Consider the following 13,491-nt stretch of genomic DNA (forward strand, 5'->3'; position numbering starts at 1 on the left):
GTAATTTCTGGGTTTTCTTTCTTACACCCTTTCTTGAACTGTCATGCCTGCCATTCTCCACTCTTCTGCTACTTTCCCTGAGTCCATGAAAGGCTGGAACATGATGTGCAGTGCCCCTGCAACTTCCAATCTCACTTCATTCAATATCCTTTGATGCATCTCATCTGGTCCGTGCCTTGTCAACATAAGCATCGATAGCCTATCCTATGTTTCCTCCTCATCACTTTGGAACTCTTCCAGTGACTACGACTTGGGTAGCATTTGCTCCTCAGTAAACATAGATGCAAAGTCTTCCTCTTACGTCTCAGCCATGCCACTGCGCCCATGATTAAACCCCCTTTTTGATTTCTAATCAGCCCTACTCCTCATTTTTCCATCGTTATACCACTTATGTGATTGTAGGACACTTTGAGATTCCCCTTTATGTTGACCGCCAATCTTTTCTCGTAATTCCTCTCTGCTTCTCCAAATGCTTTTTCACCTCCATCCCACCCCTCCGTATTGGTCTTGGTTCTCAGTTGTATGTTCTAACAGAACTTCTGCCTCGCAGGTTCGCTGCCTCTCTGACTCCCCAGTAACTGGGATAGACCTTGAGACTTCCCCAAAGTTAGAGCCTCCCACTCTGAGATGCTCCCTCATGGGCCTGACAGATATCCAACTCCTCACCCACTCTTTGAGATGCTGGCTCCCTGATGTCCCTTTTCCTGCTCTTCTTTGGGATGGGAATCTTGAGGGCTTGGCAGCCATCCGTGCTGACTCTTTTTAGATTAGATTCCCTACAGTATGGAAACAGGCCTTTTGGCCCAACAAGTCCACACTGACCCTCCGAAGATTACCCAGACTCATTCCCCAACCTCATGCATCTAATACTATGGGCAATTTAGCATGGCCAACTCACCTACCCTGCACATCTTTGGACTGTGAGAGGAAACCAAAGCATCTGGAGGAAACCCACAGAGAGAACATGCAAACTCCACAAAGACTGTTGCCCGAGGCGGGAATTGAACCTGAATCCCTGGCGCTGTGAGGCATCAATGCTAACCACTGAGCCACCATGCCTTCCTTTTAGGAGGAAGGTATTCTGCCCATCAGTCTTAAAAAAGGATGCTGGCAGGTTGTCCATGTGACAGGATATCAAATGATGACCCAGGATGGACGTCTTGCTGGGGTGGTGCGGGGGTGGAGGCTACAACCTGGTGGTATTATTGCTGGATTATTAATCCAGAGACCCAGGTACTGTTCTGGGGACCCACATCCTGCAGCACTAAACCCTCCTAACAATCATACCAAGCAAAGAAACAGCGATGACCGGTGAAGAAATGGAAAGGCCATTCCGAATCTAAGCTGTGGAATTGCCTTTTCACACCTTACTGCTTCACAACAATTTGTTTTTCCTTTTAGATGCTCCTTAAAATCTACCCCTTTGATCATGCGTTTGGCCACTTGACCAAAACGCTCCATTGGTTAAGTATTGCTTTTCAGTTGATTACACACATTCAAATCATGTTTCACTCTGTTAAAGGTGCTATATAAATGCAAGTTGCCACTGATATTGCTAGATGGAGATTGGGTGTCAGGCATGTTAACGTGACACTATGAAGTATGTGCATCTCGCCAACTTGGGTGAACTAGGTGCTGACATTCGGGGGATTAAAATGGTAATCTGCTGTCTTCCTCAAAGCTAACATCCCAATTAAAAGGCTCCTTAATATCATTATCCATTCTGTGGAAACAAGGAAAAGCTACTATTTAATATTCAACCTCAACATGCAAAAGTTAACTTTATAATCAGTCGCAGAGCAAATGAGGGGATTTTCAGTAAATCCCATGGGCCAGCCAAGGCTGACTAATCAAATCAAGGCGGCAGATTGATTCAACCTGCTGGTGCACAGGAATGGCAAATTATTCAACGCTTCATGAATCTTCAATGACCCTTAAGTAAAACAACTACTCAAGCTTCAAAGAGCACACAGCTGAGTTGGAAAGATTAGTCAGTAATGAAACGTCAAGGGGAGGATGGGGGTAATGTTGCATTTGGTGCATTTGTCCATCTGTTGATTTACTAAGAAGTTGTGGGAAATCCAGTTCCTCCTGTAACTTCAGTGACCGATCATTACAGTCACTGACAGCTGAAAGATTCGAGTTTAACTATGTACTTTTCATCTAACATCCAAACTCCAGAGGTTATTTCTGTTTACATTTTGACCAATGACAGCAGAAAGAAATGTTCCTATTTAAGTATCCCTGTCCATTGGCCAGTTTAACACTGCATCTGTAATGATGCCAAATAGTTTGCATATTGACCAAAGAATTGGCCAGAAAGCTCACTTCTTATATAGCACTAATGGGATGAAAGCATCACTGGTTATGCCAGCATTTATTGCTCATCCTTAATTGTCCTCAAGAGGTGATAATCAGCTGCATTCTTGCACCACTGCATTCTAAGTTTGATACATAGACCACTGCCTGCAAATTCCTCTTCAAGCCACAGTCTATTCTGATTTTGAACAGTATCAGCATTCCTTCACTACTGCTTGGGTTTGTTCAGTTAATGCACTCATCTGGTGCCTCAAATGTATGGAAAGGTAGTTTTGTATAAGTAAAAAACATCTTTGGCTTGTTTGTCGGACACAGTCAAACTCTAATGTTTGAGGAAGGATTACTTGACGTGAAACGTTAACTCTGATTTCTCTCAAGAGACACTGCCAGAATTGCTGAGCTTTTCCAGCAATTTCTGTTTTCGTTTCCAATGTTTGTTTGTTTCTCCATATACTACTGTACAGAATCGAACTGCCCTAGTGACTATTTGTACATATAAATAAAGAGGTTTTTATGAATAAAGTATACTTTTGAAATTAGAAAAAGGTGCGGGGATCAATATTCTCGAACCCCCATCCTAACGTCTTTCACTGTTCAGTGCTCTGTGGTGTCCAGTGGTAGTGAAAAGCACAGAATGAATACCGGTCTTCCATTTCTATGTTAGTGGTAGGTCAGTTGGGAGCACTCCCACCTCGGAGTCAGATCGTTGTGGGCTTGACTGCCAGTTCTATTGCAAGGACAGGAAACTGAACAACCATCCTCTGCTGCTGAGCTGTCTCAAAATGTTTTATAGCCAAAGAACTGCAATCACTTTTGCTTTGTTAGAAAGGCGACAGGCAATTTGGACAGGAAAAGGTTCCTTCAACTACAAAATAATAAAGATCATTGTAATATTGGTTGAGAAATAAATATTGGACAGGACACTAAGGAGCAATGCTCTGCCCTTCCTCAGAGTAATACTGAGTGTAAGGAACACAGGATTTGGTTTCCTGTTAGTTTCATTTACTTCAGTAGCATTAGCAGTAAGAAGAAGCTTGTCACCAGTCAGGACACAGCAGCCCACTTGCTTGGCACCACATCCACAAGCATCCACTCCCTTCACCACTGCAACAGCAGTGCATCCTATTTACAAGATGCACTGCAGAAATTTACCAAGCCTCCTTTGACAGCATCTTCCAAACCCATGACCACTTCCATCTTGAAGGACAAGTCAGCAGATACATAGGGACACTTTCATCTGCGAGTTCCCTTCCAAACCACTCACCATCCTGACTTGGAAATGCATCGCCGTCCCTTCACCCTCACTGGGTCAATACCTTGGAATTCCCTCCCCGATGGCGTTGTGGGTCAACCCATAGAACATGGACTGCGATGGTTTAAGAAGTTGGCTCACCACCACCTTCTCTAGGTCAACTAGGAGCAGGTCATAAATGCTGGACCAGCCAGCGACACCCACTTCCCACGACTGAACAAAAACAAACATTTAAACTCTTCTGTGAATGCAAATACCATTGGTCATGCTTTTGTTTCTCAATAGTTTGCTCTGTTAATACTTCATTTGGATACAGGAATAAATATCCCCTTCCTCCAGTTTACACTGCAAATACACTGTCACAGCATTAGTTACACATTCTAGCACCGGGCTCAAATCTACTTTAAATATAAGTAAATCTATTTTACATATTTGAAGCATTAAACATCTTTGTACACATAATTAGTTGTGCAAGATTGATAAAATTGCTCTACACATTAACTCATTACTTGAAATACTGTCAATCAGTAAATTATGTTGCAGCTGTTATTTGCCCTGACTGAAATTCCAGTAAGAAAAAAAACCAATCTGTTTCTTACTTTCTAAATATTTATTGAACTTGCTCCTAAGTTGAAGAGAATAATAAAGAATTTTCAAATATTAATCATACAGAAATTATATGCTATTAGTTATTTGTCAAGACTATATGATATGCTCTAATGTATATCTAAACTGTCTTTTATGCCCTAACTTGATTTAAGTCTCAAACAGTCATTAATCCTGAGCTTGCTGGCCTAGTGACTTCCTGTTTGACAGTACTTCAAGTTTAAAATCTGCTTCCTTATTTTCAAACCCTTGCATGGTTTTGCTCCTCCCAGTGTCCATAATCTCCATCTGTACAATCCGCTGTGACCTATGTGCTTCTTTAATTCTGACTTTCCGTGTATGCCTGCTTTCAACTTCTCTGCTGTCAGATATCTCGGATCCACATTATACAATTTGCTTCCTGTAGCTCTCTATTCCCCTTTAAGAGATTGTTAAGGGCCCACCCCTGTGGCCATCCTAACAACTTCTGATGTTGGTTGATGACAAAATGTTTTTGGTGACACGCCTTAGGAGAGCCTTAGGATGTTTTACTAAATTAAATATTCTATATAAATGGAAACTGTCGTCCTTGTTGTACCTGAGTATAAAGTGCAGACTCAATCTTTTAAATTCATTCATGGATGATGAATGCTGCTGGTTGGGCCAGTAGTTATTGTCCATCCTTAATTGCCCTCTATGTGGTGGCAGTAAGCAGCATTCCTGAACAGTGGTAGTCCATTTGGTGTTGGTACATCCTGAATGCCACCAGGACGGGAGTTTGATTAGATTAGATTACTTACAGTGTGGAAACAGGCCTTTTGGCCCAACAAGTCTACACCGACCCGCCAAAGCGCAACCTACCCAGACCCATTCCCCTACATTTACCTCTTCACCTAACACTACAGGCAATTTAGCATGGCCAATTCACCTAATCTGCACATTTTTGGACTGTGGGAGGAAACCGGAGCACCTGGAGGAAACCCACGCAGACATGAGGAGAACGTGCAAACTCCACATAGTCAGTCACCTGAGGCGGGAATTGAACCCAGGTCTCTGGTGCTGTGAGGCAGCAGTGTTAACCACTGTGCCACTGTGCCGCCCACTATGATCTTGAGTTCTATGATCTTGACCCAGTCACAGTGATATACTTCCAAGTCAGGATAGTTGTAGGCTTGGAGGGGAATTTGTGGGTGGTGGTGTTCCCACATACCTACTACCCATGTTCTTCTAGATAGCGGTGGTTGTGAATTTGGAAGATAGTCTCTAAGGATCCTTGGTCAGCTGTTGCAGTGCATGTTGTAGTTGCTACTGAGCATTAGTGGTGGAGGAAGATGATGTTTGTGGATGTGGTATCAAATAAGCAGGTTGCTTTGTCCTGAATAATGTCAAACCTCTCAAGTGCTGTAGGAGCTGTACTCATCCATAGATTCCCTCTTGTTGGAGATGACGTTATCTGGTACATGTGCTGCGAATGTTACTTGCCACTTGTCCACCGGAACAGGATAATGTCCAGACCTTTTTGCATTTGGGCATGGACTGTTTCAGTATCTGACAAGTCACAAATGCTGCTGAATATTGTACAATCATGACTCCGACCAATGGAGAGTTTTTCACCTGATTCCCAATCATTCCCGTCTTGAAAGGCCTCCTTGATGCAGCACTCAGTCAAATGCATGTCAGGAGCAGTCAGTCTGACCTCACTTCTGAAACTCTGCGCTTTTTTCGATGGTTGAATCAAGATTGGCATGGTCAGTACCCGAATGGCTCTGTTGGAACCCAACCTGGGTTCAGTGAACAGATTATTGCTAAGCCAGTGCTGTGAGCTAGCACTGCAGATCACCACTATCATCGCTTCACTGAGAGTAGACAAATGGGGAGTAGCTGGCAAGGTTTGAAATCGCCCGCTTTTTGTGGAGATGATGTACCTAGACAATTTTCCACATTGTTAGGTACATGCTAGCTTTTTTTAGTTAGACTGGAAGATCTTGGCTAGGGGTGTAGCAAGATCTGGAGTGCAAGTCTTCAGTACTATGGGCAGAATGTTGTCAGTGCCCTTAGCCTTTGAAGGAATCCAGTATCTCCAACTGTCTCACCTGGAGTGAATCAAAATGGCTGAAAACCAGTATCTGTGACTTTGAGGCATCCGGAGGAGGCTGGACATAAATATTTTTTATCTCATTTTATGCCATTCTAACCCAATCCAAAACAAATCCCAGACCACCTTACACAAGCAAGTAGCTGCAACACAAACTGATTTTCAAATTAAGGAAAAATTGCAGGAAAATATATTTTGGAAGGTGGAATATTTGCACTTCCCACAAGTTATATCGATACCCTGCATTGGAATCAAGTATAAAGCATACCTCTCATCAAAGAGATCTCCCCCAATTTTATCCAAACACCCCTTTAACACAATCCAAATGGCATACCTGCACTGTGTCAATGACACATTTTCACATTCCCACTAATGTTCCCTAATAAATGTTAAGTTCTATTCAATTAAAAATAGAATTATGCCATTAAATTACTTGCAGTTTTCTTCAGATGCCCGTGCTAAGCTCATTGTTGCTGCTTGGTACTAAATATGTTTATAGGCTGCTACAGTCTTGAGAGCTGGCTGAAGATATCTCATTTTCTTGGCACACTCCATGCTGGGCTTGATGAAGTCTTTGTAGATCAGGACAAGCAGCACACAATTTAAAAGTTTGGCAGCGTCTAAGAATACATCAAGAACTGGACAGCTTAATTAGGGTCAGTCTAACTTCTCTGAGAACCTTTCTTCATATCTCTTTCTTATCAGCAAGCACACAATGAAATCAATGGTTCGGCATGATGACTTAAAGCAAAGCAGAACAGAAACCCCCTTTCTGAACGGCACACTCTTTGACCTTTACTACAGCCATGTTATCTGAAGCCTTTAGATTGAACATAGGGACATAAGAAGCAGGAGCAGGAATAGGCCGTTCAGCCCTTCGAGCCTGCTCCACCATTCGGGAAGATCTTTTTGTGGTCTCAGCTCCACTTACCCGTCCTCTCACCATAACCCTCAATTCCTTTACTGTTCAAAAGATTATCTGCTTTACATTTAAAAACATTCACTGAGGAAGCTTCAACCACTTCACTGGGCAGGGAATTCCATAGGCTCACAACCCTCTCGGTGAAGAAGTTCCTCCTCAATTCAGTCCGAAGTCTGCTCCTCCTAATTTTGAGGCCATGTCCAAATCCTGGTCCTTGTCCTAGGTTCACCCACCAGTGAAAACATCTTCTCTATTTCTATCCTGTCTACTTCCTTCATAATTTTAGATTGGACAGTAATCTGAAACTGCTTCAGGTTCCAGACGATTATTTAAAGACCAGGATACTCTCCCAGTGTCTTGCGCTAATCATTCCAGTCTTGAGAGGCCTCCTTCATGCAGCACTCAGTCAAATTCATGTCAGGGGCAGTCAGTCTGACCTCACTTCTGAAACTCTGCTCTTTTTTCCATGGTTGAATCAAGACTGGCAATGAAGTCAGGACCTGAATGGTTCTGGTGGAACCCAACCTAGGTTCAGTGAACAATCTGTCCTACTGCTTATTAATACGGCATGCGTTTTCTGTAACGTTGCTTACTGTGACAATGATTTTCTGCCTCCATGCTCCTTCAGGGTAGGGATGTGCAGCACCTGACTGTGACTGGGGAAAGCCACTTGGTAGCTATGTCTGAGGAGACAGTGGCCTAGTGGTATGATCACTTAATGTTTAATCCAGAGACCCAGCCAATGGTCTGAGGAACTGGGTTCAAACCCTGCCATAGCAGATGGTAGAACTTGAATTCAATAAAAATCTGGAATTAAGAGCCTAATGATGATCATGAAACTATTGTTGATTGTCAGAAAAACCCAACTAGTTCATTAATATCCTTTAGGGACGGAAACTGCCATCCTTACCTGGTCTGGCCTACATGTGACTCCAGAGCTATAGCAATGTGGTTGACTCTTAACTGCCCTCTGGGCAATTAGGGATGGGCAATAAATGCTGACCAAGCCAGTAATGCCCACATCCTGTGAATGAATAAAAATCTAATTATTCCTGCCATTGGTTGGAATTCTGAGCTCCAACTGTTTCTGGAGCAAGTGTCTTCTGGGAGCAGACGTCAATGTGTGCGCTCACCAATCAGTACACGCAGACCCTCTGAGCAGCTATTTTATTGCATGATAACAATTTGGTACAATTTACACCAATGTGGCAGACAATGCTGCTGGAACTTTGAAGATGATTCAGAAGAGAGGTCTCAGTCCTTCAAGACCTTAACACACCCCCCCAATCCTATCATGATGGGCAGTGCTTAAAGCACTTGTCAGCATTAACCCTTTCAGACTCCTAGACAATTCCTTCATCCAAGTAACACAACACTAAGATATTGCTTGTTCGCTTCCTTAATGTTGGCAGAGATATTGCTGACACAAAGCAATTGCATCATTTCCTCTACAATCCTGAGAATGAATTTTTAACAACGTAGTCATCGTACTCCTAGATTAATTGCACAAAACACTGCAATTTGATTTTATGTTACAGGATGCTATATAAATCCAATTACTATGCCCAAGCAATGTGAAGTGTCTTCACTAATTACTGTGAGAGGCACTTGCTAACAGAAGATTCAACAAAAAGTGCAACAGGAGCAACAATGATCCAGCAACAAAGTCCTGAGTCGGACTGGGATTTATAAAGTTGAATTTCTTGTAAGTCTCAGATCTCCTTAAAATAACTAACAGCAAAAACTCACTTTTTTTTTTAAGGAAAAGAAAAATGCCATTGTGTCATCATCACTGGAGGCCAAATCAATTAATCTGTTGTGAGATACATCATTTCACCCCTCCCCCAGCCCACTGCACATACACATCAAATTTTGCAAGTGTGTGACCTTTATGATGGTTCTGTTTTTCACACAGAGCACTGCAGGTTATGACGCAAATCTAGCGAGTTGCTACGAGGAAAACACAATGTGCAGTACTTGATTAATTGATGAAATGAATGCCAAATCTGCAGTCTGAAGTGATGCTGAAAGGACTACCAGACTTTGTGTCTCTGACTCTGCAAAGACTCCTTCTAACTCTGCCCGGGCTTCGGGCTGTGAAATGGGCCATGACTGCGGATTTGGTTGCGTTGCATCATTACAATTTCCAACCAAAAACAATGTTGGAATTATTAAAAAGAAAGCTTGGGGGAATACTTCTGGCACAAAGCTCTGGCTCCTTAAAAATATTCACAGCAAAAAAGTCAGTAAACAGTAATCTAAATCTTATGCCCCACCCCATTCTGGTTTGTGTACATTATAACCTGTACACATAGTACATGTCCTCTACCTAAGTAACTGTAATTGGTTGATTAAAAAAATGTTACTACTTAATGACATATATAACAGAAATGTTAACATTTATTAATATGCATTTCAGTTATTATCCTCAAAATTTTCAGCTAAATTCCGACAGAAATAGACGTGCCTGTAGCATGTAACCACAGATCAGTCAGTTTAATACTCTAAATATAGATAGGATTATTACATTAGAGTCATAGAGATGTACAGCATGGAAACAGACCCTTCGGTCCAATCGTTCATTCCGACCAGATATCTGAATCCAATCTAGTGCCACCTGCCAGCACCTGGCCCATATCTCTTCAAACCCTTCTTATTCATATACCCATCCAGATGCCTTTTAAATGTTGCAATTGTACCAGCCTCCACCACTTCCTCTAGTAGCTCATTCCATACACGTACCACCCTCTGCGTGAAAAAGTTGCCCCTTACGTCTCTTTTATATCTTTCCCCTCTCACCCTAAACCTATACTCCTCTAGTGCTGGGCATCCCCATCCCAGGGAAAATACCTTGTCTATTTACCCTATCCATGCCCCTCATGATTTTATAAACCTCTATAAGGTCACCCCTCAGCCTCCGACACTCCAGGGAAAACTGTCCTAGCCTAGTCAACCTCTCCCTATAACTTTACAATATTTGCAGATTACATGAAAATGGCCTTTTTTTATATATTTCTTAATGGGATGTAGGCATCATTGGATGGACCAGCATTTATTGCCCAACCCTAGCAGCCTTTGAGAAGATGGTGAAGACAACCACTGTAGTCGATATGCTACACAGTGCCACCCATAAAGCCATTAAAGAGGGGATTTCAGAATTTTGACTTGCCCACCCCTATCACGACAGAGGCTCTGGAGTGCACAATTGCCTCAGGTCTATCTCCAGAAGCTTCTTCTTTAATCTATATTGTCAATCCCACTGTATTGTCACAGTGGATGATATCCATTGCACTCAATCAAGACTTAATCTTTTAGACCTAAGTACAACACTTTCTATTGGTTTCCCAGATTTCCTGTTCAACACTGTTCACAAAAATTTATAAAATGTTCTAAATCTTTAAGTGAGTAACTTTCAGAAGCTGACTGGTCTTATTTCCTTCATTAGGACTGGAATCCTTTCTCAAATTTAGAGTCACAGAGATGGACAGCACGGAAACAGACCCTTTGGTCCAACTCGTCCATGCTGACCAGATATCCTCACCTAAGCTAGTCCCATTTGCCAGCACTTGGCCCATATCCCTATAAACCCTTCCTATTCATATACCCATCCAGATGCCTTTTAAATGTTGTAATTGTACCAGTCTCCACCACTTCATCTGGCAACTCATTCCATATACACACCACCCTCTGTGTGAAAATGTTGCCCCTTGGATCCCTTTCACATCTTGCCTCTCTCATCTTAAAGTTCTGCTCTCTAGTTCTGGACTCCCCCACCCTAGGAAAAAGACCATGCAAAGACCATGGTTAGATGGTTACATGATCCTCTCTCACTAGTATCCTTACATACAGATGAGGAAGGACACCATTTCAACACAAAGATTCTAGGACAAGCCAAACAGAGACACGTATGAGAATTCCTAGAAGCATGGCATTCTGACTGGAACTCTATCAACAAACACATTGACTTGGACCCGATTTACCACGCCCTGAGAAAAAGAACAGGAAATTACATCACCAACCCAAAGAAGCCTCAGGCAACTGTCTGTGTGGAGTTTGCACATTCTCCCCATGTCTGCGTGGGTTTCCTCCGGGTGCTCCGGTTTCTTCCCACAGTCCAAAAATGTGCAGGTCAGGTGAATTGTACATGCTACATTGCCTGTAGTGTTAGGTGAGGGGGAAAATGTAGGGGAATGGGTCTGGGTGGGTTGCTCTTCGGAGGGCCGGTGTGGACTTGTTGGGCCGAAGGGCCTGTTTCCACACTGTAAGTAGTCTAATCTAAACCCAAATATATAAATAGAAAGTAGGAATCATTACCAGTGCTTCATCCGGAAGCTCACTGAAGATGATACCGAGCATGGTGACGAAACATCTGAAAATGAACCTTCCAGCTCAGTGAGCAAACCTACATCCAGAACCATGGTTACATATAAGTTCATGAAAATCAAGTTACTCATATAGAGAAGATAGATGTACGACAACCATTACAATAAATGTGATTGTGTATGAACATGTGCAGGACATGTTTGAACACATGGGGGACATATATGAACATGTAGGGAACATGTATGAACCAAATGGGGAAGTATCAAAAACAAAACGAAATCTTGAGCAATCAGTTAGTACACCAGCAAATTCAAGGTTAGAACATAGAGATAATCACTCATTCTCAAAAAATCCACAAAAGTAGGGGCATGGGTGGGTTGCGCTTCGACGGGTCAGTGTGGACTTGTTGGGTCGAAGGGCCTGTTTCCACACTGTAAGTAATCTAATCTAATCTAAACTTCAAAAGAAATAATTGTCAAGAATAAAGTGCAAGTGCAAACAGAGAATGTTTTGGAATATCAGCATGAGTACAACTTAAGACAGTCCTGGTGAAAACCTGAAACTGCTCAGCAGGTTTGGCAACATCGCTCATGAGGAAGTTAATATTCCAGATGTGGACTTTGCATCAAAACAGCAGAGTATTGCAGATGAACAGCCTTTCAAAAGGAAAGAGGAGGGAATAATTGGGTGCATATGTGCAAAATACGCAGACCAGAAGAAATCAGCTGGCCAATAAAGTGTTCAAGTCAAAATTTGGCAGAAGTCTTCTTAAATTCAGTTTTGTGGGATTGATTGATAGTGGGGGATTCAGTGATGCTAACACCATTGAAGGTCAGGGAGCAGTAGTTAGGTTATTTCTTATTGGTGATGGTCATCGTCTGCTACTTGTGTGGCATGTATGCTATTTGCCATATGTCAGTCTAAGCCTGGATATTGTCTAAATTTTGTTGCCTTCGAATACGGACTACTTCAGTATTTGAGGATTCGCCATTTGTACTGAACACTGTGAAATCATTGGCAAACATCCCCACCTCTGACCTCATGATGAACAGAAGGTCATTGACAAAGCAGCTGAAGATGATTGGACCTAGGACACCAAGCTGAGGAACTTCTGCAGAGATGTCCTGGAGTTGATATGACTGACCTCCTACAAACACGAGCATCTTTCTATGTGCCAGGTATGACACCAACCAGTGAGAGTTTGCCCCAATACCCAATGACTTCAGTTTTGCTAGGGCTCCTTGATGCCACACTTGGTCGAATGTAGTCTTGATGTCAAGGGCTGTCACTCTCACCTCTGGACTTCACTCTCACTCTCAGCTCTTTTGCCCATGTTTGATCCAAGGCTGTAATGAGATCAGGACCTGAGTGGCCCTGGCAGAACCCAAACTAGGTGTCACTGAGCAGATTATTGCTGAGCAAATGCTGCTTAATAACACTCTAGATTACATCTTCCATCACTTTACTGATGATCAAGAGTACACTGATGGGCAGTATTGACCAGGTTGGATTTGTCCCGCTTGTCCTGTGTAGGACATATCTGGGCAATTTTCTACATTGTTGGATAGATGCCAGTGGAAGTAAGGCCATTCGGTCCATCGAGTCCACTCCGCCATTCAATCATGGCTGATGGGCATTTCAACTCCACTTACCCGCATTCTCCCCGTAGCCCTTAATTCCTTGTGACATCAAGAATTTATCAATCTCTGCCTTGAAGACATTTAGCGTCCTGGCCTCCACTGCACTCCGCGGCAATGAATTCCACAGGCCCACCACTCTGGCTGAAGAAATGTCTCTGCATTTCTGTTCTGAATTTCTCTAATTCTAAGACTGTGTCCACGAGTCCTAGTCTCCTCGCCTAACGGAAACAATTTCCTAGCATCCACCCTTTCCAAGCCATGTATTATCTTCTAAGTTTCTATTAGATCTCCCCTTAATCTTCTAAACTCCAATGAATACAATCCCAGAATCCTCAGCCATTCCTCGTATGTTAGA

At 42.7% G+C, this 13,491-nt stretch overlaps 1 protein-coding gene across 7 annotated transcripts in view; it reads right to left on the reverse strand.

The window, feature by feature from the left end:
- Positions 1-13,491, reverse strand: part of alg9 (ALG9 alpha-1,2-mannosyltransferase) — a 258,877-nt gene that overhangs the window by 12,740 nt on the left and 232,646 nt on the right. The gene's annotated exons all lie outside the window — the stretch shown is intronic.

This window comes from Chiloscyllium plagiosum, chromosome 35 (assembly GCF_004010195.1).
Source record: "Chiloscyllium plagiosum isolate BGI_BamShark_2017 chromosome 35, ASM401019v2, whole genome shotgun sequence".
Classification (NCBI taxonomy): Eukaryota; Metazoa; Chordata; class Chondrichthyes; order Orectolobiformes; family Hemiscylliidae; genus Chiloscyllium; species Chiloscyllium plagiosum.